Genomic DNA, 26,369 nt, shown 5'->3' on the forward strand with positions numbered 1-26,369 from the left:
AATGAGCAAAATGTCATAAAATGGAGAAGAAAGTACTGGGTCAAAAGGAAGACGGAGAGGTTGGCTGCCCACCACTCCCTTCCTGGCGCTCTTTCCCCAGGGCCTGTCCCTGCCACCTCCCGCTGCAGCGCGCGGCGCCCTGCGCTTCGGGCGCCCTTCCCGCCCTGGCGCGAGCCCCGCTCTGGGAGCCTGTCCGGGAGCCAGGCCTGGAGAGACGTCAGCAAGAAACTTGGGCTCGCCTGGCCGTTGCGTGGGGGTGGGGGCGTGGGGGTGGGCTGAGCGCTGGGATCAAGTTTGGTTCGGGGCGTCAGCCGCCTATTCCGATTTGGGGGTGGGGGCGGCGGAGGGGGTGGGTGTCGCAACTCGGTCAAGTTCAAGTGCGCATGTGCGCGAGAAGTCGCCCCGCACTTATTGAGCGCCCACTGTCTACGGGCGGCGGGAGGTGGGTGTGTGCGGCGGGCGCGGGCGCGCGCGGCGGCGGGCGCGCGCGGAGCCGCGGCGGGTGGGAGCGGGGCCCCGGCGGGCGGCGGGGGTGTGTCCCTGGGCCCGCTCGCTGGCGCGCTCCTCCGCTCCCTTCCGGGCGGGGAATCCGGGCCGGGTTGTGGCCGCGGCCGCGTACGTGAGCGCCGAGTCCCGCAGAGGGAGGGCAGGCCGGCCAGGTGGGCGCGAACCGCGGGCCGCGCCGGGTGGGCAGGCCGGCAGGCGGGCAGGGGCCGCGGGAGCTGTTGCCTGAGCCGAGCGGAGGCGTCGGAGCGGGAGCTGCCCGGCCCGCGCTGCTACTCGCGGCGGGGCGAGGTGAGCTGCGAGGGGACCTCGCGCCGCTGCAGCCGGGGGACGCGGGCGGCCCGGGAACTTCCCACGCCCCGCACGCCCGCGGGGGCCAGGCCGGCGGCTGGGGGCCCGGGGAGGCGCAGGCCGCGGCGGTCGGGGCGCGGGGGCGATGCGGCAGTGCCCGCGCCGGCTGGCTGGCTGGGTGGGTAGGTGGGGGGTGCCTGCCCGCCCTCCCGCTCGCGCGCCGCCTTGTTTTTCTCGGCGCCACCGGCGCTTCGAGCGGTCTCCCCTCCCCAACTTGGAGCGCCCGTCCAGAGTCCGTCGCCGGTGGAGACTGACCCGGTGACCGTGCCCCCTTTCCGGCTGGGCCGCCCCCCGCAGCCCTCCCGGCTTCGCGCGTTGCAGCCCGCTCCAGCGAGCGAGCGGGACTCCGGGAGGCGCAGCGCGACACGCCCAGCACCTCGGGGGCTGCCCCCAGGCTTCCCTCGCTCCTTCTGCCGCCCCCCATCTGTCCGCGCACTTCCACCCCGCGGAGTCTCGCCTCCCCCAGCCCCCTTGCTCCTCCCGGCCCGGCCCTGGCTCTGCAGTGAACGTGTTGCCCGGGTGGGGGCCTGGATCGGGAGTTTGTGGTGTGCCGTTTCAAAGGCAACATTTGCTTTTCCTGCCTTGGAGTTCAGGGCTCAGAGCCTCAGCGTTAGGATGAACCCCTATCCAAAACCCACCTGCAAGGAGGAGCAGGGATGTCCCTGCTTTCTTGTTTTCCTGTAGCTGGTGGCCAATTCCCGGTGGCTCTGGAGCTCTGGGCCACCAGGCAGGGATTCCCATGCTGCCAGGCCGCTGGGCGCTGGGGTTGCCTACTGGCTACCACTACTTTCATTACATCCTCTTTCTAGAAAAAAAAGGGGGGAGGGGGTGCCGCTTGCCTGAAAGTAAGTGATCAACTGGTCTCACTGAAAGGCCTGCTTTACACTCTCCTAAGGTGTTGTGTAAACAGAGCTTCCTGGTCTCAAGGAACTTCAAACACAAGGAAACAGCAATTAAGTTCAACTCCACAGGTACTTTTGAGGAGGTGCTGAGCTTTCAGCACTGTGCCAGGCCCTCCAAGACATGGTAAGAGGCACCAGGGAGCTTGCTGACTAGGTAGAAGTGATTTGAGAGCTCAACTTCCAAACTGTTGGCCGTGGATGTCTAAATTGGTGTGTAAATGCTCAGGGGTGTCAAATGAAGGATGGTTTAGAGGTGGAAAAGTGGACCTGGGATACTAAGTTTTGAAATAAATAAGTCATGCATGTGGACAGTAAATCTTTGAAGGCCCACAGACAAGAGAGAGACAAGTTACGGGAGAGTTAGCAAAGGAGCAGAAGTCCACACCCTTATCTCAGTCAGGGAGGATGCAAAAGCTATATGAGATGATTATTTTCATCCCTTGGGTTTATAATCTTGTGGAGCAGTTGAAAACAAATTAGACCTCACTCACGATCGAGCATGGCTAGCTGTCCAAGTGCAGTGTTTGTTCCAAAGAGGAGCTGTGAGCAGGAGTCTCCAGGACTGTATTCCCAGAGAACCTTGGGACATTTTAGATGGGCCATGATGTGGGAATGAACATGGCTTTCCCGAGAGACAGGAGAATGGTGTCGACCAGGCCAGGGGGTGTTTCTTGAACCGTAAAAGATAAGAGACGGGGAAGGAGAGTGGCTGAGATTGTGGAAGTCTTCAAAAGCCAACTTGGAGGGTTTGCACTTTGCACTGTGTGCACCGGGGAGATGAAGTGTTTTTGAGCCCAAGGAAAATGCTGAAAAAGGTATTTGGGAAGGTTTTTGAAGGAATGCAAGGGGACAACTCAGTTTGTGGACTTTTCCCAGTGGTGGAGTGCTCAAGGCATGGATGTGTGTGTGTGTGTGTGTGTGTGTGTGTGTGTCCGGAAATAGAAAAGGGGATGGGATTTAGAAAAATCAGTGTTGGAGTCATTTGTTGACAGGGGCAAGGTAAAGGAAAGATGAATGGAAAAGAATTCTTTGTGTGAATTAATTGATTTCACACCAGGTTTTGGAGCTGCTCCGCATTTGGTAACAGGAGAGATCGGAAATGTGTGTTTTGGAGAGCGGTAATTGACACGGTGCAGAGTAGTCTCTTGTGTTTGCTGAGACGTCCAAATGTAAGAGAGCAACTGGAAGCAGCTGGGACTATGAGTGGTCCAAAACCAGGGTTGTGTAATAGTGGGAAGGCTCTCCGAGAGTAAGTGGGGCATGCTTGTGGTAAGGGGGAGGTGGCAGGGGATGCTATGAATGGGCTGGAGGGTCTGCATCAAAGGGCATCTGTTTTACATTGCCATTCAAATGACATCTCCTGGTCCTGTTTTGAGGTTGGCAAAGGATCTCTGGGGAATTGGGGCACGGAGGATGTGCCACTCATTCATCTAATCTTGAGAGAATGAGACGGGAATAGAATGGGATGCACTGAATGATATCAATATGGACTCTGCAGATTTAGCTCTCTACTGAGATTGTTATGTGAGCCTTAGTGTCCCACTCATGGGGTGGGGATGGTGGGCATCAAGATGACCTGAAGGAGTGGGAGGATATTTTAGGCCTAGGGAGTCCAGCTGCTCTTAGGGCCAGGTCTATTCCAACCTATGCCGCTTGCATCGCCCCAGGAATCTCTGGAGCAGCAGGCTGTGCAGAGCTAGTGGTATTTTTCCTGATCTGTGAATTTCGCCTCATTGTTATGAGAGTGATTTAGGATGATTTGCTGAACAAATTCCCCAAGCCTCAACTTGCAACATCTGAGAGCTGGTGAATTTGAAGGATGTTTGCAACAAGTTGCAGAATGGGCTGAGAACGTAATTGTAGTTACTTAACCTGTAAGATGTAGTTTCACTGAACTAGCAGGGAAGGCTGACTAGAGTTGGAGGTGTAGTGGGGGAGGGGCATGGATGACCTTTTTTTTCTTTCTTTTTAAAATATCTGCCCCCCACCTATTTTTTTTGAATGGAGCAGTGATCTAACTCTATAACCAACTCATTGCGGACCAGTGTTTACTGCATTATTTTGACCACCATGATTTGCAATGAGAAATAAAGTTTACACCATGACTGGGCACACACAGTCATGCATGTGACAATCCAATTTAAGTTCACCATTGAAAGTACTGTTTCCCTTTAAGTAATGTAAGCTATACTGTTCATTTTCTTTTTTAAAAATCCAATATTTCCCCAGTTTTTATCGTTATTTTAAACAGGCTTAGTGTGCCCCACTAAATGGACTGAATCACTCTACTGAGTTCTAATGCGCAGTTTGAAAAGCACAGGTGTGGGGATTCTTCACACTGGCTAGGGATTTCTTGAGCGGCTGGGGGAAGAGCGACCCTTTCAATGTCTAATGGGTGGAGAAAGGGATGAAGCCATTGATAGTGTACCAGGCTGGTTGGAAAAACAAGACAAGCTTATGATTAAGGGGGAAGACCAGGTAATTAAATGACAAAAATGACAAACACACACCTTTAGGCCTTAGGGAGGAGTTCCAGTGGCATAGTGGACCACTAACTGCAAGGTCAGCAGTTCAGAACCACCTGCTGCTCCTAGAGAGAATGACATAGCTTTCCACTCCCATAGAGATTTACAGGCTCGAACCCCCCCCAGGGCAGTTTACTCTGCCCTATAGGGTGATTCTATGAGTTAGAATCAACTAGATGCCAGTGGGCAAGTGAGGGAGGGGATGGAGCAGCTTGGGAAAACTTTCTGGAAGAAGGGAGGAAGACGAGAATGAAGTGCTTGCGTCTTTTCAGTGCTGCAGTCAGGAAACGGCGTGAGCATAGGGTTGGGGAGTTATGAGTGTGTGCTCGTGCATGAAGGACGAACGGGGTTCTTGATCTGGACAAAGGAGATACCAGGTTGGAAAGGCGGACTGCAGTCACACTGTTGTGTGGGAGTTAGAAGCGGTACTCCAAAAACGTCACAACCCTGCAGATGTGGTATTTGGACTACACGGGGGTTTGGAAACATTGGGGAAGGGGAGGGAGATAATCCGGAAAGCCTCTGTCTGGATTTGGGGGTATCTTAAAGAATCAGACCTAGCAACTCTCTGTGCTGAGTGGCGGCTGCCACTGGTGGAGGGGAGTCCTGTCGGGTGTGGGTTTACTTTGAGGTGTTTGGATGCCATCTCTGTTTAGGCTCTAAGGAACCCTGGTGGCTTAGTGGGTTCAAAAGAGGAGAAAGGAGTTACCGCCTCAGAAACCCTATATGGCGTCTATGAGTTGGAATCGACACAGTGGCAGCGGGGGTGGTCATGGGTGGTGGGTGGCCTTTGAAGGATCTGGGGTAGGAGTGTGCATGATGATATCTGAGGGAGGGGTTTGTGTGCAAAAGATTTGTTTTAAGCGAGTCAACAGCACTTCTATGAGGCACTGATGGCCAGCTGGGAAGTTTTATGCTGATTACAACCTATGGGTTGGAGCCCACTTGAGGGCAGGGAGTTGAGTTGCTGAGTGTACCTGTATTCTCTGTAGCGAGGCGACTTTCTGGTCCTCGCCAAGGTCGATCAAGCCCTTGACTTCTGGTTGGCACGGTGAGATGGCGGGATGCCCGGGTAATAACTTAGTGAGATGCGAACGAGGGTTGCCAAACGTTGAAAAAATTGGATTCTCAGGAGCTTTGATTCTGTGAGCCAGAAATAAAGGGAAAGGAGAGGGATGGTGTGTGCCATTTCTTCCTCTTATTTCCTTGTCACCAGGATGGCCCTAGGGGGTTAGGTCTCCAGAATCATCATGACCTCAGAATAACTGGTTCAAACCCAGGTGTTAACTCACCTGACTCTACTTTCAGCCTCTCAAATGACCACCCTGATTCTGGGAACTCGAGTCTCTGGGTGGCTCAAATGGTTCAGCGCCCATGTACTGACCAAAAGGAGGTTGGTTGGAACCTGACCCAAGAGTGCCTCGGAAGAAAGAGCTGGCAATCTGCCCTGAGAGTTCGCAGCCTCAACATCCCCATGTTCTGACACCCAGGGATTGAGTCGCCAGGAGCCAGAATCTGCTCGTTGGCGCCTCCTTTGGGTTTTGATGAAAAGTGCTCCATCTCTTTGGTTTAACCAGGAGAGCCCACAGCCCCCCACGATGCAGAACTTTTCCCAGGTGAGCTACGAGGGAGGGGATCTGAGCAGCTTTTCACAGGCTGGACCACAAAAATCACTTCAAAGCACTGCTTTTGTGGTGTGACAATCGCAGTCAATGTGCTCTTGCTTAAATGTGTGGTTGTAGGATCGAGGACCACTGCTTCTCACGAGCGCCGGGCCGCATGGCCAGGAGTGGTGCCCTCCGACTTTGCTAAAGGGTCCACAGTTTCAGATGCTGCCGGGATCCCTGGTGGCACCGAGGGTTAAGCATTGGGCTGCTAACCACAAGACACGATGGTGCATATTATATCATAAATGATGGTGAAACTTGGGCCGGATGATGGGGTTATTTGTTGAATTTGATAGTCATATGTATAAGCTGCTAATTATTGCACGGAGTCAGCCTGGCAAGAGGTCTGACTATGCACGGCCCACTGTAAGGTGCTGTGCTGTGCTTTGCTCTATTTCTCCGGCACTGTGGGCGAAAGGACAGCAGGTGTGCTTCTCAGATTCGTTTATTAGGTTCTTGGACGGCACAGACAGGGGTGGGCAAGGTTGATGCTTTAGGAGATAAATCAAGGCTCAACACCATCTACCAGGAGGGGCCTGAATTAAGAAAAAAGCCATCTGTGAAGGATCGAAAGTCTTGATTTGGTTTTCAAAACCAAATTGTCTTACATACATTGTATGTATGCACACTGTATTGTAATGCCTACATGGAGCTGTTAGACATGTCATAGGATCATTCCACTTGTGATGATTTCGCTGAGACCGTATCCAGCATGCGGGTGATGTTTTATGCACAAAGTGACGTTAGAGACAAACACCAAATGGCCAGCGGTGTACACTGGAGGGAATAGCATAGTGCATTCTGAGAGGTTGGGTCCTTAAAGAAATTATGTGAGGCCGTTACAAGGGATGTGTAGGAATAGTTTTACACAACATGGAAAAAGTTTTGGCTGAAAGTGAAGGTGCGTACACAGTATCAAATGGGGAAAAAACAGTGGGGGAGTTCTAGTAACCAACTGTAACTTTTAACTGGGGTTTCTACCTCATCTTTGTATCTCAGCGTAGCTGATGATTCTGAATTGCAGACCTTGTGGTTAGCAGTCCAGTGAATAACCCACTCCGCCAACGGGGCTCATAGGCTGGCTCGAGTGACTCTTTGAGAATGCTTTTATAATTTGGATTTTCTGTAATGTGTGTTCCCAGGGAGGAAGACACTGTTATTTAATGACATTGTATTTCTCAAAAACAGGGTCAGAGAGGCTGGATGGCTCATTCAGCGATTAATCTAGAGCACTTAGCTGGTATAGGTCAAGTACTAGATTAATCACTGGGATCCAAAATGAGGATCAGCTCCCAACCTGGAAACAGGTTAATAGGCAAGCCCAGTGGTGCTATAGGCACTCAGAGCAGGAACAGGTCACGTGGGAAAAGAGTAATCTCAGTCTTGACCATGGGCTTCTTGTAGTGCTTCAAAAAGAAAATCCAGTTTTCCCGGCCTGTGCTGCCATTCATTTTTCCATTCTCATTTCCGACTCATAGCAAGCCTATAGAGCAGCGTAGACCTGCCTCTGTAGGTTTCCGAGACTGTAACTCTGTACTGGAGTTGGAAGCCTCATCTTTCTCCCATGGAGCAGCTGGTGGTTTCAAACTGCTGACCTTGTGGTTAGCAGCCCAGTGCTTAACCCAGGGGTTCTGTTTTCGGACTGCAGGGGAGCAGTGATATAAAAGACACGTGAACAAGTAAGAAGACTTCATCCTAGGAGACTGGATCATGTAGAATCAGGAATGAATGTAGTCTACTTCTGGGGTGTGCTCTTCAAATATTTTTCTGGTTATTGGATGCAAGAAAGAGTTGACTTGTTCACTTGTGCTTCTGGTATGGAAATACAACCAATGGATAGAACAACCACTTTTTCCTTTTCCAATCTCAGATTCCTCACCTGTAGAATGATTACCCTGAAGCTGTTAGGTTACACGAAGCCCTGGTGATATAATGGGTTATGTGTTGAGCTGATACCCTAGCAGTTTGAACCGCCAGGTGCTCCATGGGAGAAAGAGGATGCTTTCTCTTCCTATAAAGATTGGCTCCAGAAACCCAAAGGGGCTACTCTGTTCTCTCTAGTTGATATGTATCAGGATCTGTGCGATGGCAGTGGGTTTGTTTGCATTTTGGTTCTCACCCTGAAGGAGGAAATTAGTATTTGGTTGCCAATGTAAAGGTTGGTGGTTCAAACCCACCAGCTGCTTTGTAGAAGAACTATGTGGCACTCTGCTTCCGTAAAGACTTGCAGTCTTGGAAGAAAAGTTTTGCCAAATCATCTGTCCAGTCAGAATCAACTTGATCTTAATGAGTTTGATTTGAGTTTTTTGCTTACTTTAAAGCACGGTGTCTGAAAGTGGGTGAGACCACCCATTGGGGGGCGCTGGAATGATCTAGAGGTAGGCTGCAAAAGCAGAGATGCCTACACTTTATCCTAGATTATGGATCTGTGGTACAAAAGTTTTTCATTGCTAGGAGAGTATGGAGTAAATTTTTTATTTATTTTTTCCTGAAACGAGGCTGTAGGCCAAATACGTTTGGGAACTTATGCTCTAAAGCAGTGGTTCTCAACCTTCCTAATGCTGTGACCCTTTAACATGGTTCCTCATGTTGGGGTGACCCCCCCCAACCACCAAATTATTTTCATTGCTCCTTCATAACTGTAATTTTGCTTCTGTGATGAATTGGGCGACCCCTGTGAAAGGGGTGGTGGCCCACAGGTTGAGAACCACTACTCTCAAGGCTTGGAGAGCAGATTTCAATTCAGTGTGAAAAATAATTTTCTAATTGGCTGAGCTTTCCAGCAAGGGAGGTCTCTGCACCTGGACTAACAATGAGCTTCCCACTGTGGGGGGCATTCAAGTAGGGCTGAATCTCGTTGGTCAGGAGGGCGTAGAAGTGAGCATAGGACTGGGAGCTGCAGAGTCTCTTTCAATACATAGAGCCAATTATGAAGTGACTTTCTGTAGCTCAGAGATAATGTGGAATAGGGGATTCATACAAGTACTAGTTGCAGATTTGACTTACTAGCAGCATGTGAGCTCTGAGGAAATAAACCCCACAACAAAACAGATAAATAAGACCTCCTCTTGTGTCATTTTCAAAAGGCTAAAGAACACTAACTATTCTGAGGTTATTCAGAACTCAGTTCGCAGCCCAGGAGCTGCTGCGAGTGGATTTTGTCTTTCTGAAAAGCAACAAGGTGAGAGGATAGGGAATGACAAATAGTAGTTAATAAAAATAGGCTGACCTGTCGGAGAATAACATGTACCCCAGTCCGTTCTACTCAGTCCCGTGAACACACCCGGATGGGGCTCTTCAGGTGAATCCTGTGTCTGCCCTTGGCTGTGCCTCCACTGGGGCCTCCAAGATCCCTTCTCACCCCGTGGAGTTCCGTTTGGGGAACAGTTTCCAAATGCCATCCTGACCCCAGGGATGAGTCTCAGCCTGTGATGGCTCTGTAGTTTTAGCTACAAAGAGAACTAGAGGCAGACAAATCTAAACACACGTTGGAGCAGGATTTTCATGGAAAGCAGACGTTTAGTTCTTATCAGACAATAAGCTTTTGGTTTGACTTCTGAAAGTCTTAATATTTGCGTTTTTTAAGTTGGCAGTTAATGTATGGGAAAAATCTGAGTTAGCTTCACCTTTTCCTCAGTGGCATTTGAGCAGCGAAGTAAAATACAGCTCGGTTATTTTTCAACATTTGATATTCTGACTGCCACTTCGTTGTTGCTAGTAGGGCTAAACCACATAGCAGAGTTTTCTCAGAGAGCTGTGCAGAGAGGATGCCGTCTTCTTGGATGCTGTCCAGTGAGTCCTGACTCTCAGAGACCTTACCTGCACCTGGAGGAAACAGTGCCCGGCCTCGTGCCATCTTCAAGCTGTTGCTGTGTTTGGAGGACATTGTTGCAGCCCCGGTGTCAGTGCGTCTCTAGGGGTCGGGTGGGGGCAGGTCTCTTCACCAATCCTACTGTTAGGGATAGCAGCTCAGCCTGTCCAGGGCTAGGCCCCTCCTGATAACACATGCAGAGTATGTGAGGTGCAGCCTCAACCATCCTTGCTTCTGAGGACCATCTGGCTGTACTTCTTAGAAGAGTTGGTTATTCTTTCTTCTGTATTCTTTACCAACGCCGTAATCCAAAGGCTTCAATTCTTCTCTGGCCTTCTTACTCATTGTCAAGCCTCCACTTGCTGATGATGTGACTGGAAATATATAACATGGTTTGAGTCGAGCGCTCCATAGTCCTCGATTTAAAAAAAACCAAACATTTTAAAGTGGTCTTTTGCAGCAGATTTGCCCACAGCAGTGTGTGGTTTGCTTTCTCGATTGCTCTTCCCCGGGTGTCAATTGTGGATCCAGGTGACGTAAAGTCCTTGATCACATTGGTCTGTTTGTCGTGGCGCTGCTTGCTGGTCCAGTTATGAGGCTTTTTGGTTTTACTATGCTGGGTGTAACCCACACCGAAGGCAGTAGTTTTTGATCCTTATCAGTAAGTACTTCAAATCCTCATGGCTTTTAGCAAGCAAGGTTGTGTCACTCGCATATAATAGGTTGTAAGTGAGTCTTTCTCCAGTCCTGATACCCTGTTCTTCTCAGAGTCCAGTGTCTCAGGTTATTTGCTTAGCCTAAGACTGAATAGATACCGTGAGCTGATAAACAGAGCCCCGACACCCGCCCTCCCCCCCCTGATTTGAAACCACGCTCATCTATTCCAACGACCGCCTCTGGATCCAAGGACAGGTCCCACAAGGGCACAGTTCACTATGCTGCAATTCTCGTTCTTCATGTGATTCATAATTGTGTGATCCACCAGTCGAATGCGTTTGCATGGTGAACAACACACAAAGAAATTCTTCCTGGTAGTCTCTGCTCTCTGCCAAGATCCAGCTGACATCAGCAATGATATCCCTTTGTGCTATGTTTTGAATCCAGCTTGAAATTCTGGCAGTTCCCCATTGATGTGCGGCTATAACTTTGTGACTGTGTTTGAATCATCTTCAGCAACATTTTTGCTCTCATGTGATATTAACGAGACTGCTTGGATGATTTTGGCATTCCGATGACTCATGCTTTTCTTGCAATGGCTACGTAAATGGATCTCTTTCAGACAGTTGGCCAGGTAGCCGTCTACCGGATTTCTGGGCAGAGAGGCATGAGCACCCCAGAGTTGCAGCTGTTTATAGAAATCTTCCAGTTGGTATCCTACCCACTCCTGGAGCCTTGCTCTCTGTGGTGTTTTCAGCGCAACTTAAACTTCTTCCTTCCACGCCACGCCTCCGCACCATCTGCTGTCTTCTGAGATGGTTGAACGCCGGCGGATGCCGTTTGGTAAAGTAAGTGGTGCTGCATGGGCTCGCTGTCGTCTTGCTGTGCTTCCTGCATCGCTCAGCCATTGCCCACGGGATCCTTCAGGAGTCCCACGAGCGGCTTGACTTGTTCCTTCGGTTCTTTCAGCTTGAGGAATGCTGAGCGGGTTCTTCCTTTTTGGTTTTCTGACTCCGGAGAGAATGGAGGCTGCTCTATCTTGTCCTTGGGGACAACCACAGGATGATTTCTGTCCCCACATGACCCAGGTTCACCTTTCCGCATTTGAAAAATCAGTATTTGGCAGAGAGCGAGTGCGCTTTTCACCAGAGTGAAGAAATTTGGGGTGCATTGACCTAAGAAATGGCCGTCTGTCTTAGACTTGTGTGAGAAGTGTTGGCACAACCAAGTTACGTAGAACTGAAGCGAAACAGGCTTTGAGCTCATCTCTGTCGTTTGTGCCTTGCACGGGGCCCGGCTCATGGACCGTGCTCAATGAATTGGTGTGTGTGTGTGTAGTTTGGACTGTCATGTGCTTTCTGTTTGTTTTGTAAATCAAAAAACAGCAAGAAGCAGCAGTTCAGCCTTCTCCTCCTAACCCCTCCCTTTGAGTATTGGGAAGCCATAACTCTCTTAGTAAAAACAAGCACATTCGTGGCTGTTTTTCCAAGTGTAGGAGGAATGAAAAACTCCTTTTCCTTTCCTTTCTCCCCCCCCCCCCACTGGAAATGAATGACTCTGGGTATGCTGTTCTTAAATCCGTGTGCCTGCTCTCCGCTTTCATCTCCCTCTCTATTTTTATGGCGACTGTCACCATGGTACTGTGCTCTTTACGTAACACAGCAGAGATTTCAGATGTCTGAGAGGACTGCTCAAGGTTCTGCTGCAGCCGGAGAGAAATTGTTCCAGGTTTTTGTTTTGTTAATTAAGATACAATTTGCCTAAGGTGAAGTCCTCAGATCTTCGATGTACAGTCTAATCAGTTCTGATGAAGGTGTATCAAGACAGAGCATTTCCAGCACCCAGAAAGCACCTTCTGACCCTTCCCTAGATCATGAAATACAGCAGCTCTGATCTCTGCCATCCTGGGTTAGTTTTTTCCAGTAAGTTCTTACTATTTTAACCTTGTTTTTTAATCAGTAGGACTTCATAAGCATGCTTTGATGAGGTGCAGGGTGGTGTGGATGTGCACTGAAGAATTAGCATCCTATCTGGTTAGGTGGCCCCATGAGGTGAATTTTAGCACTCTTGAACTGTTCATAAACTTAAGATTCTTCATTCGCCTTAGCCTCTGGGATCCTGGTTTATGTTAGGAATCCTGGCTCCCAGATGGAAGCTTCTGAGGTTTGGTGTGGGAGAAGTGTGATTGGACGAGTGCCGCCATTACTGGAGTGTGTGTGTGTGTGTGTGTGTGTGTGTGTGTGTGAAGACCTGGAATGTTCAGTTAGAAGAACTGGAATTGCTCCTAGGACATCCCTTTGGATTACCCAGAAGCCTCCTTGACATACTTTCCTTTTCTCTCGCTTCCTTGAACTAGCAAATAAATTTTAACAATCCACAGGGTTACAGAGTTGGGCTTGTAATACTGAAACAAGATCTGGCTGGAAACACAGGCTCGCTTTGCACGGCTGAGCTCTCTCGGTCTCCTGGGAAGTGTGTCAGGTCACCACCCAGTATTCGGGTCAGAATCGCCCCCAAGCACTTTCTTGAGATGTATCGAGTAGGGTCAGTTTCCTCCTTTTAAAAAGGTATGCTATTTGTCCCAACTTTCATGATCACATTCTTTATGGAAAAAAATAAATACAGCCCTTCCAGAGTAAACAGGAATCTTCCTGAATGGGCTGCCCTTCTAACCATGGCTCCTTCCCCGGAGGTTAACCACTCTGAGGGATTTGCTGGTTTCCTCAAAATACTTTACGCATTTATATTCAGAGAGAACTTTCCCATGGCGAGACACGTATTGTGCTATTGTTGCCTCCTCCTTCCCTTCCAACCACGCAGCTTGATTGCTCATTGATCTTGATTTTGTTTTCAACTCCTGCTTGGTCTTTTTAGGCGGAGACCACAGCTCCCCTCACTCTCCCCTGTTGACGGGCATCTGCCCCATGCGAGGGCTCCTTGCCAGTCGATCCTGAGAAGGTGAGGTTGTGGGCAGTTGTTGTCCCCCTTCCAGTTGCCCCTTGGTACAGAGCGACAGCATGCATGATGGGATTGGACTGTGTTGACCCATAGGGTCTTCATTCGGCTGATTTGGGGAGTGGAGTGCCAGGCCTCTTCTCCCTGGTCTGCCTGCGTCTAAAAGTTGAGACCTGTTCAACATAAGCAAACAAACACACAAACAAAAACAAAGCGCACACTGCCATCACGTCGCTTGCAACGCATAGTAACCATAGAAGGCAGAGTAGAACTGTGCCTTTGGGTGTCCGAGATAACTTCAAAAATCCTTTACGCTGACAGCCTCATCTTTCTCCTGAGGGGCAGCTGGTGGGTTTGAGTCCCTCGATCTCACAGGCATCATCCCACAGCCTAACCCCCAGTGCCACCTGGGTGTAACATCCATTGACAGACTCATGTGGCAGCCATTTTTGAAGTACCTTGAGTGGAAGTCAAACCTGGTGCTTCAGTTTTAACAATGACACATCGTAGGGCCAGGGGACACTTTCAGTATGCTAGGACACTGAGTACTTATTTTAAGACTAAGGCAAGATTTGAGGGGTGGGGTGTATGTTCAGGGAACCCTGGTGGCACAGTGGTTACGTGTTGGGCTGTGATCCACATGGTTGGTAGTTTGAAACCCCCAGCAGCTGTTCGGTAGAGAGACTGGGCTTTCTACTCTGGTAAACAGCTTCAGTGTCAGAAACCCACAGGGGAGTCACTACGAGCCAGCACTGATTTGTGGCAGTGAATTTGGTCTGTCTATTCAAGGAGCCCTGGTGGGTGTAGGAAACGGAAAAGGCAGCAGTTCAAACCCGCTGTGCTCCCTGGGAGGAAAATGAGGCTTTCTGCTTCTGTAAGTATAGTCTCTGAAACCCACAGGGACAGTTCGACGTTGGCTTTCTGGGTTGCTCTGAGTCAGAATAGAATCAATGGCGGTGGTTTTTGGAGGTATAAGTTCATCCCTATTCCTGGGTGAGAGCTGGTTGAGGTAAGAGTTGATGTGGGGACTGGCTCTTCATGCTTGTTTCTGTGAGGTTACCCCACCCCCGCCACTTCGTAGGGCATGTTGGTAGCAGCGGGTGGAGAAGGCGAATGGTTGCTTGTGAGCCCAGCTCCTTCTCTAACCTGTGGTTCCTCTCCACACCGGCTCTAGTTCAAAGGGTGCCGTGAGCACGTAAGCCAAGGACGAGTTAGCAGTTGGGAGCCTTATTGCTTAAAAAACAAACAAACAAACCCAAAACCAAAACAAGAGTACGGCAATGTTTCTTTTAGGAACAGTTTTATTTTAACTACAGAATTAATCTTCTCATTCAGATTTAAATAATAAAATTGATTTGAAAACAAAATCATTGGGTGTTTACATTTTTGTTTTAATGAGAGAATGAACTATTTCACTCAGATGTAAAATATTTCACTCAGGACAGGTGTGTTTTCAGAAGAATGGTGTGGCGCCTTCCTGTGTCAACACTTCCCGCCATCTTCTCTAGACAAACTCGAAAACATGAAAATTAATCATACCAGGACAAAGTCATGCCAGGGTGGCAAGGGAGAGGGCTGGGTGGCCCCCCTTTGGGAGATCACGCCCAGGGTGCTGGGTATGGGCTGCTGTCATGGGTCCCCGAGCTGGTCGACGTCGGGCCTGTTCACTGCCGCCGTGATCTCAGTGTTCATTCATTCACCTCCAGACTCCGAGCCGATGTTCAGGGGAACACTGCTGCTTCCTGCCCCAGAGCATCCCATGCTGGCATTCACAGAGTTGTCTAAACCCCATCAAGCATTTATTTTACCGAGGCCTCTCCCGCACCAGTCTTCTCCTGCTCATGTTGGCTGTCCCTTCAGAGTTTGATGACCAATTCCTCAGCCACCTTATCTTGAAGAGCACGCTCCCCTTCTCCATCGATCCCCATGGCCCAGCTTGTTTCCGCTGACTGTTCTCAAGTTTCGCAGATTGTTGCTCTCAATGGGCAGCAGCTGGCGCTCCCAGAGTCCTGATTTGCTGATCTTATGGCCAATGGGATGGCTTTGTTGTAGTTAGGAGCCATCTGGTCGGCTCCCACCCTTAGCGACCCCATGCATGACTGAGCGAACACTGTGCAGCCCTGGGCTGGAGCCGAGTGAGGGCCACGGTGTTGTGTTGGCCCATCGTGGTGAGGGTCTTCCGTCTTTCGCTGTCCCTCGCTTCACCAAGCGGCGTCCATAGATGGGAGGAACTGCCAGGCTTGACCTTGGTTAGCAGAAAGGGTCAGCATTTTGTCTGTAACAGAAGGGTTTGGTCGTACAGACTGGCCCAGGGTCCCTGGAAACACTGCCCCTGCCGTCTTCCCTTGAAAGGGCGCAGCCTTGAGAATTCTGTGGAGCTGCCCAGCTCTGCACACACGAGTCTCAGAGTTAGAGTGGTCTCCATGTCCTCCAGCTTTCGGGGTGAGCAATAAGTTTCCTTTTAGTACATTTGCAGTGGTGATGGGCAAAACTGGTTTGGGCTTTGTGCCCGCAGTAGATTGGCATTCTGCACTGTAGTGACTTAGTCGTCCCTTTACTGGGATATAATTTACCACAGAACTCTGCCTGGTACCTCCACACACCCCCACCTGTACCCTCTTATATACATATCATAGAACCCTTGATGATGTGAAAACATACTGCCTGTCTTTCCCGTCCCACTCACACACGTGCCTGTTATCGTCCCACAAGTTTGGCCCTTTGGCACTCAGAGTTTGGTGTCTTTTTGGACACCAACATTTTTGGCTCCTTTCTGTCAGGTGGTGCTCAGTATGCACATACTGACTGGGTGTCTTCCCGGGACGTCCTGCAGACCTGGGGCACCGGGGTGGCTGAGCAGAGGAGGAGCTTCGCCTCGTGGGGTCACAACTTACATTTTGGGGCAGGAGCTCATTCATGCTTTCCTCATCTCACAGGGGAGGAGACAGGCACAGAAAGGCAAGGCCACCTGCCCCAGGTCCATCCTTAGAGACAAGAAACAAAACTCCCTGCCATCAAGTTGTTTCCAGCTCACACTGACCCAACAGGACAGGGCAGAACTGCCTCTGTGGGTTTCCTAGATGGTACATCTTTATGGGAGTAGAAAGCATCATCCTTTCTCCAGTGGAGAGCGGCTCATGGTTTTGAACTGCTGACATTGCAGTTAGCAGCCTAACTTGTAACTGCCACCCCCAGGACTCCCTCCTTACGGTTGTTGGGAAGTTACAGCTCATTTGCAACCTTATGATTTCTTTTTTATGATATTTGTAAAGGTGTAACAAATAAGAGGGTTGGAAGCGGTGGAGCCCTGTACTGTACGCTCAGCTACCTGGGAAGCACTCATCCCCTCTCTGGGCCACATCTACTCCAGCACACCAGCTGCTCGGGGACTCACGTTCTTAGTAACAAGGAGTCTTTGGAAGCTGCCCAATTCAGCCTCTTTACTTGAGGTGCAGTTTTCCCGGTCATGTGGCAGTGAACCTTTGGAATCAGACAGATGGGAGTGCAGCTCTGAATTCCGTCACTTTCTAATTCTGTGGCCTTGGGAAGACCACTCAACCTCCCAGGGCCTCAGTTTCCTTCTCCTCAAACCGAGGACGACAGTGGCTCCCAAGCTCATGGAATCAGTCGGGGACGCCCTGGGCGGGGGTGTGTGACATGCTCAGCAAGTGACTGGCCTATCGGGTCTTGACTGCTAGCTGCCAGGTCAGCACTTGAGACTCCCAGCTGTTCCCGGGAGCAAGGTGAGCCTTCCTACTGCGCCAGGGACTTACAGTCTGGAAAACCCACGGGGGCAGTTCTCCTCCATGTCCTTAAAGGTTGCTATGAGCCGGACTCGGCTTGATGGCAGTGAGTCTTTGATGTTTTTCTTGGTTACAACATTGGTGAAGGATAGCAGTGTGGAAAGGTGGAGGCTTGCATGCAACAGTTGCAATTGTTCCCCTGTTGCCTCAGCAGCAGTGCAAACGAACAAGTCAGATGCGATTTTATTCCTTGTGAACACCACCCTACTTTACCTGGAAAGGGGGAAAAGACTTTTTCTTTAACTATTGTTTAAGTGGAAAAGTCTTGTGGCGCCCGTGGTGATGAGTAGGTCAGCCTCAGCCTGTTAACCGACTCCACCAGCTGCTTCTCTTGGGAGAAGAACGAGGCTTTCTGTTCCCGTACAGAACTGAAACCGCACGGAGTGGCTCTGCTGCGCTGTGCTGCTGTGAGCCGGAACCCCTGCCCTGGCAGTGTTTTTACCTGCTGGGTGGGACTCGCTGTGCGCCAGCCTCACTCCCGTGGCTTGTCCTCTTTGGGCCTGGTGGGGCCTCACATCGGTGTGTCCTGGCCTTCCAAGACCCAATTTTCTCCTTCACTTCCCTCAGATCTCGCAGGCTCAGGCCATCTGCTCTCTGATGGCCTCCCTCCATTGACTTTGTCACGTTGGCCTGCGACAGCCTCACCGGTGAGCACTGTTTGATTACTGCCTCCACCCTGCTCGTGAAAGCAAAAAGCACCCCAGAGTGGACGGCTGCTCCCCTGAACTGGGGCGGGGTGAGCACCCTTTCAGTCACTTGCTCCCCTCCATCCTGCCTGGGGGCCTATTCTTAGCCCCACAGCTGGTGACAGGGAGATTCCACAGATGACTATCTCTTAAGCACCATGTCCGTGTGGTCCTTCAGTGGTCCGTGTCACTCTGCTGCCTGGCTCGCTTCACACATTGTTGCCGGCGCATGTAAGCTATCTCCCTGGATGGCGTCTTTATTTCCTTCGCTTGGAGTCCCTGGGTGGCACAGCTGGTGAACATGCTCAGCTACTCACCAAAAGTTGGAGGTCCGGGCACCTGGGGTGCCACAGAAGAAAGGCCTGGTGATCTACTTCTGGAAAACTCAGACGTTGATAGCCCGATGGGGCACAGTTCTCCACTGACATTGAATCAAGACTCAAAAAATGTCTTGGCGGCTGGTGGATGTAGATTCTCTTCACGTAGACTGTGTTTTGGGGGATCAAAACTACTCACCGCCATCAAGTCGATGCCGACTCATAGCGACCCTGCAGGGCAGGGCAGAACTGCCTCTGTGTGTTCCTGAGACAGTAACTTGTAACAGGAGTAGAAAGGCCTGTGCTCGCCTCCATCCCCACCCCAACAGAGCTGCTGGTGGTTTCGAACTGCTGACCTTGCTGATCCACCACCAGGACACCTTTGTCGGGGGTGATCAACATGGCCTTACTTGCTGGCCCCTCAGCAGATGTTTGAAGATGCCGCTGTCTTTGTGTTTCTCTGTACCCGATGCCCACGAGCCTGGAGTGTTGGTCTGAACTGGATGGGCTGGATCTGGGTGATGAGAGAACCTGGAGACAGAGCTCCGCTGGGCGGGGCCGGCACGTTGGGAAGGTCTCCGCAGCGGGCACTGGAGATGGTTCCAAGTGGCTGATCAGGCACAGCCTCCGGGAAGCTTGGCAGCAGGCGTTGAGCCACACTGGGCCTGGGCGGGGGGACCAAGACTGAGATATCAGTTTGGGGGAAGGAGAGCAGGATGGGGACCTGTTTGTTGAAAGTGAGGTAAGCAGGGGCCAGGTCACATGGGAATGGGCGGAGCCTTGGCTACGGGCTTTGGGCTCCAGGGCCCTGGAGTGGGTGTGTTCGGGCCAGCAGAGGCCTCCACGTGGGGCAGGTTGGGCTTCCCGGCCCTTGCTGAAATCAGTTTTGTGGTGATTTCGATTAATGGGCGGCTTGCCCACAGTCAACTTCTTGATTTCCTTTGGAGCTAGTACTTAGAGTTACTGTTGGGCTGACTGGATATCCTTTTACAACCTCAGTTTCTAGATGCCTGTTAGGGATTGAGTTGCATTCCCCCTGAAAATGTGCTGTACATTCTACCCTCGATGCTTGTGGTGAAAGGACCCCCGGTGGGTTGTAGTTACATGTTGGGACTGCTAACTGCAAAGTCAGCATTTCGAAACCACTGCCTCTCCGAGGGAGAAAGACAGGACTTTCTATTCTAGTAAACAGTCTCAGAAACTCACAGGGTTGCCACGAGCCAGCCTCATTCGGAGGCAGTGAGTTTGATGCCTGCAGTTATCCTCCTTTTTTGGAGTGAGTTGTCTTTGTTAATGAGAACAAGGCAGGATTAGAGTAGGGTGTGCCTTCAGTCTTTCCCCTTTGAGATATAGAAGAGCTCAAACCTTCAAGCAAGAGGAGCAGAGACGGGGAAGACACAGACCAACCCACGTGGAGATCACCCAGCAGCTGTAGCAGCTCCCAGGAGACAAAACCCTCCCCCTGCAGAGCCAACAGAGAGAGTTCAGGAAGCCTTCCCCCGGAGTCTGCACCCCGAATCCAGACTTCTAGCCTTCTAAACTGTCCGAAAATAAATTTCTGTTTGTTAAAGGCACCCACGTGTGGCATCTCTGACAGCAAATCTTGTCATCTCAGTGGTTCGTTTTATCACACTAGCAGTAGCGCAGTGCTTGCTTGGTAACCGAGTGGTCAGTGGTTTGAACCGACCTGCTGCTCCCTGGGAGAGAGAGGAGGCCGCCTTCATCCATAGAAATTACAGCCTTGGCAGCCCTGTGGGTGGTTCTGCTCTGTCCCACAGGACCGCCACGTAAAACCAGAATCTACCTGATGCAATGGGAAGTAGCTTAAAATGGGGGGTGGGGTGGGGGTGGGGGTAGCTTCTAGATGTTGGAAAGTGTGTGCACCCGTGCTGTCCTCACCATAACTGCATGGCAGCTGCTGTTCTCACGGCCACACAGATGAGGTGAGGGGGCTGAGGTTCCAAAATGCTGGACAAGTGTCCCGCCGAGGCCACACCGGTGGTAGTGGCAGGCTCCCTGGTCTTTGGGTGCAGTTTGCCGCTCCCCTGCAATGTACTGCTCAGGCAGGCTCGGCGTCCCTCTCCACATGCCCTGGGTCAGTACCTCAGGGGAGGCCAGCCTCGCAAGACACAGCATTCCTGAGGGACTGGAGTGTGGACATAATATCGAGGGACTTCTGTGATGTGCAGGGGCCGGAGCCCCAGGAGAGCACAGTGACATATCCCGCCTTGCGCTCGGGTGATTCTGAAACTGTGCTCCTGGTGAGGAGAGGGGCACCCCCATTCAGAAACAAGAAACACATATGTGCTAGGATGGGGTGTCTGGGCTGTGCAAGGGGCTTAGGCATCAGCTGCTAACCAAAAGGCCAGCGGTGTGGGTCCACCCAGGGTGCCTCGCCTGGGCTCCCACGAGGTGGATCCTGAGCTGCTCTGCCATGGCCCGGGCAGCCAGAGCTGGTCCCATTGGCCTGTCAGCCCTGCTAGACTGCTGACAGACCAGCACTGGTATCTGGCTATTGTTGCAGGTGGCAGTGGGTTTCCAATGTTACCAGCCGCTAGAGCGGTCTGTCACCCCCACAATATGTGTTCTGGGCCTCGTAACTTTTAAACTCCAACATGCCAGCTTACTTTCCACCCTCTGCCTTTTGGGTTCCTGAAGGATATTTGGGTGGCCCCCGGGTCCCTTCTCCCTTCTTTTGCGTGTTTGCTATCTTGCCTGGGTCACTGACCCTCTTGTCTCTCTGTGTGCATTGTTCCTTATCTCGCCTTTGGACCCTCCAGAGTGGCGATTCCTTTCTTTGGGGATCCTGGGGTCCTTTATTACCCTCAAACCTGCCAGGCAGGTCTCTAACCCTCCCTCCAAGCCCCACCACCTGTTTGTTTGGCAGTGTCAAAGGAATGTGATAATTCACCCAGTGACTTTTGAGCTCCAACCCAAGCTTGCTTCTTTAACCATTTCACTGCCCGGAGTGACTCCCCTTTATTTGGCATTGTCAGGAAATGTGGGTGGGTATTCATGAGTGAATGTGGAGTTTCAAATAGTTCTTTTACTTTAGCCACTTAAATGAAGGGCCTCGGGCGAACCGGCCCTGGACCCTCCAGCTTTTAAAATTCTCAAGTCTCCATTTTATATTTTTGTCATGGTTCTTCTGTGTTGAGTCTCTGGCATGCGGCTGGTTAAGGGCTCAGCAGCCAACCCAGTGCTGCCTGGGGAGAAAGGCCAGGTGATCGATCCCCTCTGGAACCTAGCCATACCCCGGCCCTTATCAGGGAGAGTGATGGCCATGAGTCTGAGCAACTGGTTTGGCTTTGGGGTTCTCTCTTATGGTCAGTTTGTGCTTATCCATTATTAACCTGTCTGCACTAAGTTCCTTCTTCCCAATGAAACCTAGACTTTCTGCCCCAGCATCACAGGGCTAGCTCCTGCTGCCCGCTGCCATCGGGCCAGCTCCCCATTCACGGCAACTCCCCGGGGTACAGAAAAAGAAGGCCACGTGGCATCTTCCAGGCTATCATCTTTATGGAGGAGATCACCAGGCCTTTCTTCCGTGGAGCCGCTGGTTGCAGACTGCCTGCAGCATCCAGACGGAGGGCCAGAGGAGGCCATGCACGTGCTGTGAGCTCCAGGCCCTGTTCTGCTCGCGACTGGGTTCTCACTGGTGAGAGGTCCCAGGGAAGCTGGCTGCTAATGGCACAGGTTGCAAGTTTGGTTACTTTGGGCCTGCGCTGTCCACCGGGACGGTGTGGTTCCCCTCTGCACTTTGGGCAGCCTGCTATGGAAGCCAGACAACAGCAAGCCCACAAATGTGTGTGCGCGAAGGTGAATATCAGCCCAAGTGGCTTCAGGTGTTCACGGGTGGTTTTATTTCATGGGCAGGTCGCCTGTGAGCTTACCCCGAAAACTGCCCTAATGAACCAAGTGCTCCTGCTCGGGGAGCCCGTTCTCGCCGGGGACTCTTCTCCAGGCCCGGGGACTCTTCTCCAGGCCCGGGGACTCTTCTCCAGGCCCGCTCCCTCCTGGCCCTGCGCTCAGTACAGTGCCGACTCAGCAATCTCCTGTCTCCCCGCCCCCTCCTGGAACTCTTACAGGCTCAGCACTGTCTAAATCAGGTTCAGCCACACGCACACGGGCCCCCACATGCCCATGCGTGCATGTGTGCTCACCCTGTAGTGCATGCTACCGCCACCCCCACCAAAGCACATAGAAAAACAGCACTAGACAACCCCCCGCCCTCATATGGCATGTTTGTGAGCGTGATTTCCTTTATACCCGCTTCTCTATGGTCTTCTCTCCCAGTTTTCAAGACTTGAGAGTCCCACCTGTTGTAGAACTAAGTTTGAATGTTATTTAATCTCTGCCCTTGCTTTTGACCTCATGACCCCTCTGTGAGGTAAGTGGCGGCACTGCTGGCTAAGCATGGAAGCGTCCTGCCGCATTGGTGCTTCAAACCCAGCAGCTGCTGCAAGGGAGAAAGAGGAGGCTACCTGTTTCTGGAAGGAGCCCTCATGTTGTGTGGTGGGTTATGTGTATGTCAGCAGTTCAAAACTACCTGCTGCTCTGTGGGAGAAAGACGAGGCTTTGTACTCCTGGACAGAGTCGTCGTCTTGGAAAGCCTGTCCTGGAGGGTGGCTCTGGTCAGAGCTGACTTGATGGCAGAGAGGCTTGGAGGATCTGTTTCTATAGAGATTTGGTGCCTTGTAAGCCCACACAGACGGTGTAGCTGTGAGTTGGAATCACCTGCGTGGTGATGTGACAGGATCAGAGCTCAGCTGCCGACTGCAAGATTGTAGTTCTGCCTTACCCAGAGGCTTCTTGGAAGAAAGGCCTGGTGTTCTCTTGCTGGAAAACCAGCCTTGAAAGCCTTGTGGGGTCTTGGCTGGCATGACAGGGAGGACTGAGATCCCTAAGAGGAAGAAGAGAAATCAAGGGAGGGGAAGGAGGGGGTAAGAACAGGGGGTTTTGGGGGTGAGTGGTTATGCAATTGCGTTCTGAAATGTAAACCCTTCCCTTAATTTATAATAAAAAAATTCATTAAAAAACAAACCAACAAAAAACCCCTGTGGGGATCAAATTGACAACTGCAACTTAAAAGCCTAGACAGAAACCTAAGTGGGCAGTGAGTTTATGCTAATGGTCCTCCATTAGCAACTCAGAGGGGGGCTGAGGATGGCTGTAGGACTTGAAGGCTGTAACCAGGGTCACTTGAAGGCTGTCGAAGTGATGGAGTTGATGTGTGTTTTGCGGGGCGTGTTGACAGCGCCAGCTAGGAGGATGAGAGAAGCAGGACTTGGTCTTAGCTCTCCAGGGCTCACACTCTACAGTAGGGGACCATGTCCGCGCATGTCGTGAGAGTTAGTGAACCCCCACTATCTCGTGTAGTACCGAATGGCATGGCGTGAGGATGGGAGAGGCCTGCAGAACAGGTGCTGGTGTTTCTGAAATCCCAGTGGGAGGTAGGTGTGAAGGAAGGGGGACGCTAACTGGTTCCTGGATCAGACACATGCGGAGTCTCGAGCATCAGAGCCGATTCTGTTCCGAGCCAGCAGCACGGTCTCTCCTCCCTGATTGATCTGCTGCTGTGCCATCAGACCAACACAAGTGTTTGTTGACTGGTTCGCTTTTTATCTGGGGAGAATTCCGGGCACAGGCAGCAAACAGCAAGGCAGGTGACCAACAGTCAGCCAGATGACAGGGTCCGACAGTCCCCAGCTCAAGAGATGTAAATTCCAATGGTGTGGCAAAGCAGGTCTTGAAGGAACCTCAAATTACAGCGACACAGTCCACGGGTTAGGTGTCCCACAGGTAGTGTAGCTTGCAAATTGAGGCACAGAACAAGCAAGGCAGCCGCACACTGGTCCGATGACCAAAGAGCAAGAGACAAGAAAGGCGATGCTGGCCGAGCCATTTATCTCTCCACCCTTCGATTAATCCCACATGTGTTCATTGGCCATGTTGGCACAATAAACGTTAACTATCTGAGTGTTCCATCATTTTCATCTTATGGCCACCCTAAACTATTACACAAGGACGTGGTGTAAGTGTATTTTTAGAAACCATCAGCAAAAAAAGATTTGAAACACCAGTGTTACATTGACCACTCAGCTGCTCATATTGTGAACAAAGTCCAAAACATACCCATACGCATTTGCTAACAAAGTCCTACAGATGGGGTCTGAGAAGTAACTTCTGAGATTTACAAGTTTTATCTCAGGCACGAGTGTGCTCTGTGGGCTTTTTATCCAAAGCCAGACTGGACAGAAAACATCAGTGTGCACTTGGTCAAGTTTTTAAAAATTTTCTCTGGGAGGCATTCAAGAAAAAATAAGGCTTGAGAACTGACAACTACACAGTCGGCAGTTCAAGCCCACTAGTTTCTCCAGTGGAGGAAGAGGAGACTGTTTGTTCCTGCAAAGGTTTACAGCCTCAGAAAACTCTAGATAAGGTTGCTGTGAGTTGAAATCAACCCAACCGATGACAGTGGGTCTGATTTTGAGAACCACTAGGCAGCAGTTAAGGAGCCCTGGTGGCATCTCGGTTACAAGGTGGGCTGCTAACCATCCGTTGGCAGTTCAAAACTACCAGCTGCCCTTTGGGGAAAAAGAAGAGTCTGTCTACTCCTCTGAAGAGCGAGCGCCTTGAAAAGCCACAGGTGCCGCCCCACCCTCTGCTACAGGGTTGCCATGAGTCAGCCTGGACTTGATGGCAGTAAGTTTGGCTTTTGTAGGCAGCAGCTGGACAGTGATGGTGGGTATGACAAGGCTCCCAAGTGTTAGGTGACATGGAGTCAGTCTGATTCATGACCACCCATGTGAGGAGTAGAACCACCACTAGGTGTCATCCTCGGTGCTTTCTGAGCGGGACCAAGCTCCAGGTCTTTCTACTGTAGAACCACTGGGAGGGTTTGAACTGCCAGCCTTGGGATTCTCAGTCCAGTGCTTAACTGGTAGGTCACCAGGGCTCTGTGAGTGAGGTTCACAGGATTTGCAGACTTATTTGTGACGGTAAATCTGCTTGCGAGTACACGCGGTGTTTATAAGGGAAGGCATTCTCTGCAAGTGTTTTTCTGGGAATGAAGTGCTGAGGAATCCTATTTGCCATTGAGTTTTTTTGTAAAGGAGGAACTGCTGTTGTGTGCGTTAAAATGATAATATTTTTGTTGGGATCTGCTTCCCGTGTCATACAATTGAATCATTCCTTGATACTAAGATTTGTGCAGTCGTCACTACAACCGATTCCAGAACATTTTCTTCTTGGACTCTTTGGTAGCTCCCCATTTGGATGCGCTCAAGACATCACACTGGGGAGAGTTAAAATTCTTATATGTTTTTCAACAAAAAGAGAAATTTGATGGTAAAGCATTAAGAACAGTCAACAAAAGCATGGGCAACTAGCCGAAAACATAAACTGTTTTTTTCTCTGCAGTGGTACCCAGTGGGGTCACGCAACAGAAAGATGAGGTTGAGTAGAGAACCTGAAATTCTTAGTGGAGGATTGATGTCCTTGACCTTGATCCATAAGTCATTCACTAGAGCCGTGCCAAGCCCCCGTGTGAGCAAATGGGAGCCTGACTGATTCCAGAAGTCAATTCCTTAACTTAGGGGAAAAAAAAAAAGAAAAGAAAATCCTGAGAAACAAACCAACCTCATTGGTTGCATAATTGATCACTTTGCCTTGTGCCCCGTGTTCTAGAGTTACCCCTGGGTGTTGTCCCTGGCTTGCTGGGGTGTCCCTGGGGGGTAAGGGCGAGCCACCAGTGGGAGTGTGCGTGTGCCCAGCCTGCGTGTGCTGGGACAGGTGGTGTTGGGCAGCAGTCATATGTCAAAGAGCAGTTTTGCAGCTCAGAATCAAGAGAGGGTTTGTTTTATATTCTGTTCCTTCCAGTTATTTAACTGGTGGCAGATGTCCTCATTAAGGGCTATTAGCACACCAGCGTAGTATTTGTAGAGCCTGGAAAAGGCTCATGTCCCTTGGAGACAGACCAGAATACATACTCTGGGGCAGCCACCCAGTCCCTTCTATTGGTGACAGGAGTCGGGGTGAGGTGCACGAGGGAGCTGGGGGACCCCTGACTCGCGACCTCAGCTGTGCTTTAGCGTGGATCTCAGGTTTGGGTTTTCATTGAGGGGCTTCCTGAATCCAGGAGGTGAAATTGTAAAGTAGAATTCGGCTGCGTGTTGAAATGCTGTTCATT

General features: G+C 50.9%; 1 protein-coding gene across 1 annotated transcript in view; it reads left to right on the forward strand.

The window, feature by feature from the left end:
• Nucleotides 1-554: 554 nt before the first annotated feature.
• The window catches only part of ZNF395 (zinc finger protein 395), a 48,997-nt gene continuing 23,182 nt past the window's right edge, over nt 555-26,369 (forward strand). The window contains exon 1 of the mRNA XM_075556467.1: nt 555-795. The gene's annotated coding sequence lies outside the window, so the exon portion shown is untranslated. The remainder of the gene's footprint in view (nt 796-26,369) is intronic.

The sequence above is a fragment of the Tenrec ecaudatus genome, chromosome 8 (genome assembly GCF_050624435.1).
Source record: "Tenrec ecaudatus isolate mTenEca1 chromosome 8, mTenEca1.hap1, whole genome shotgun sequence".
Lineage (NCBI taxonomy): Eukaryota > Metazoa > Chordata > Mammalia > Afrosoricida > Tenrecidae > Tenrec > Tenrec ecaudatus.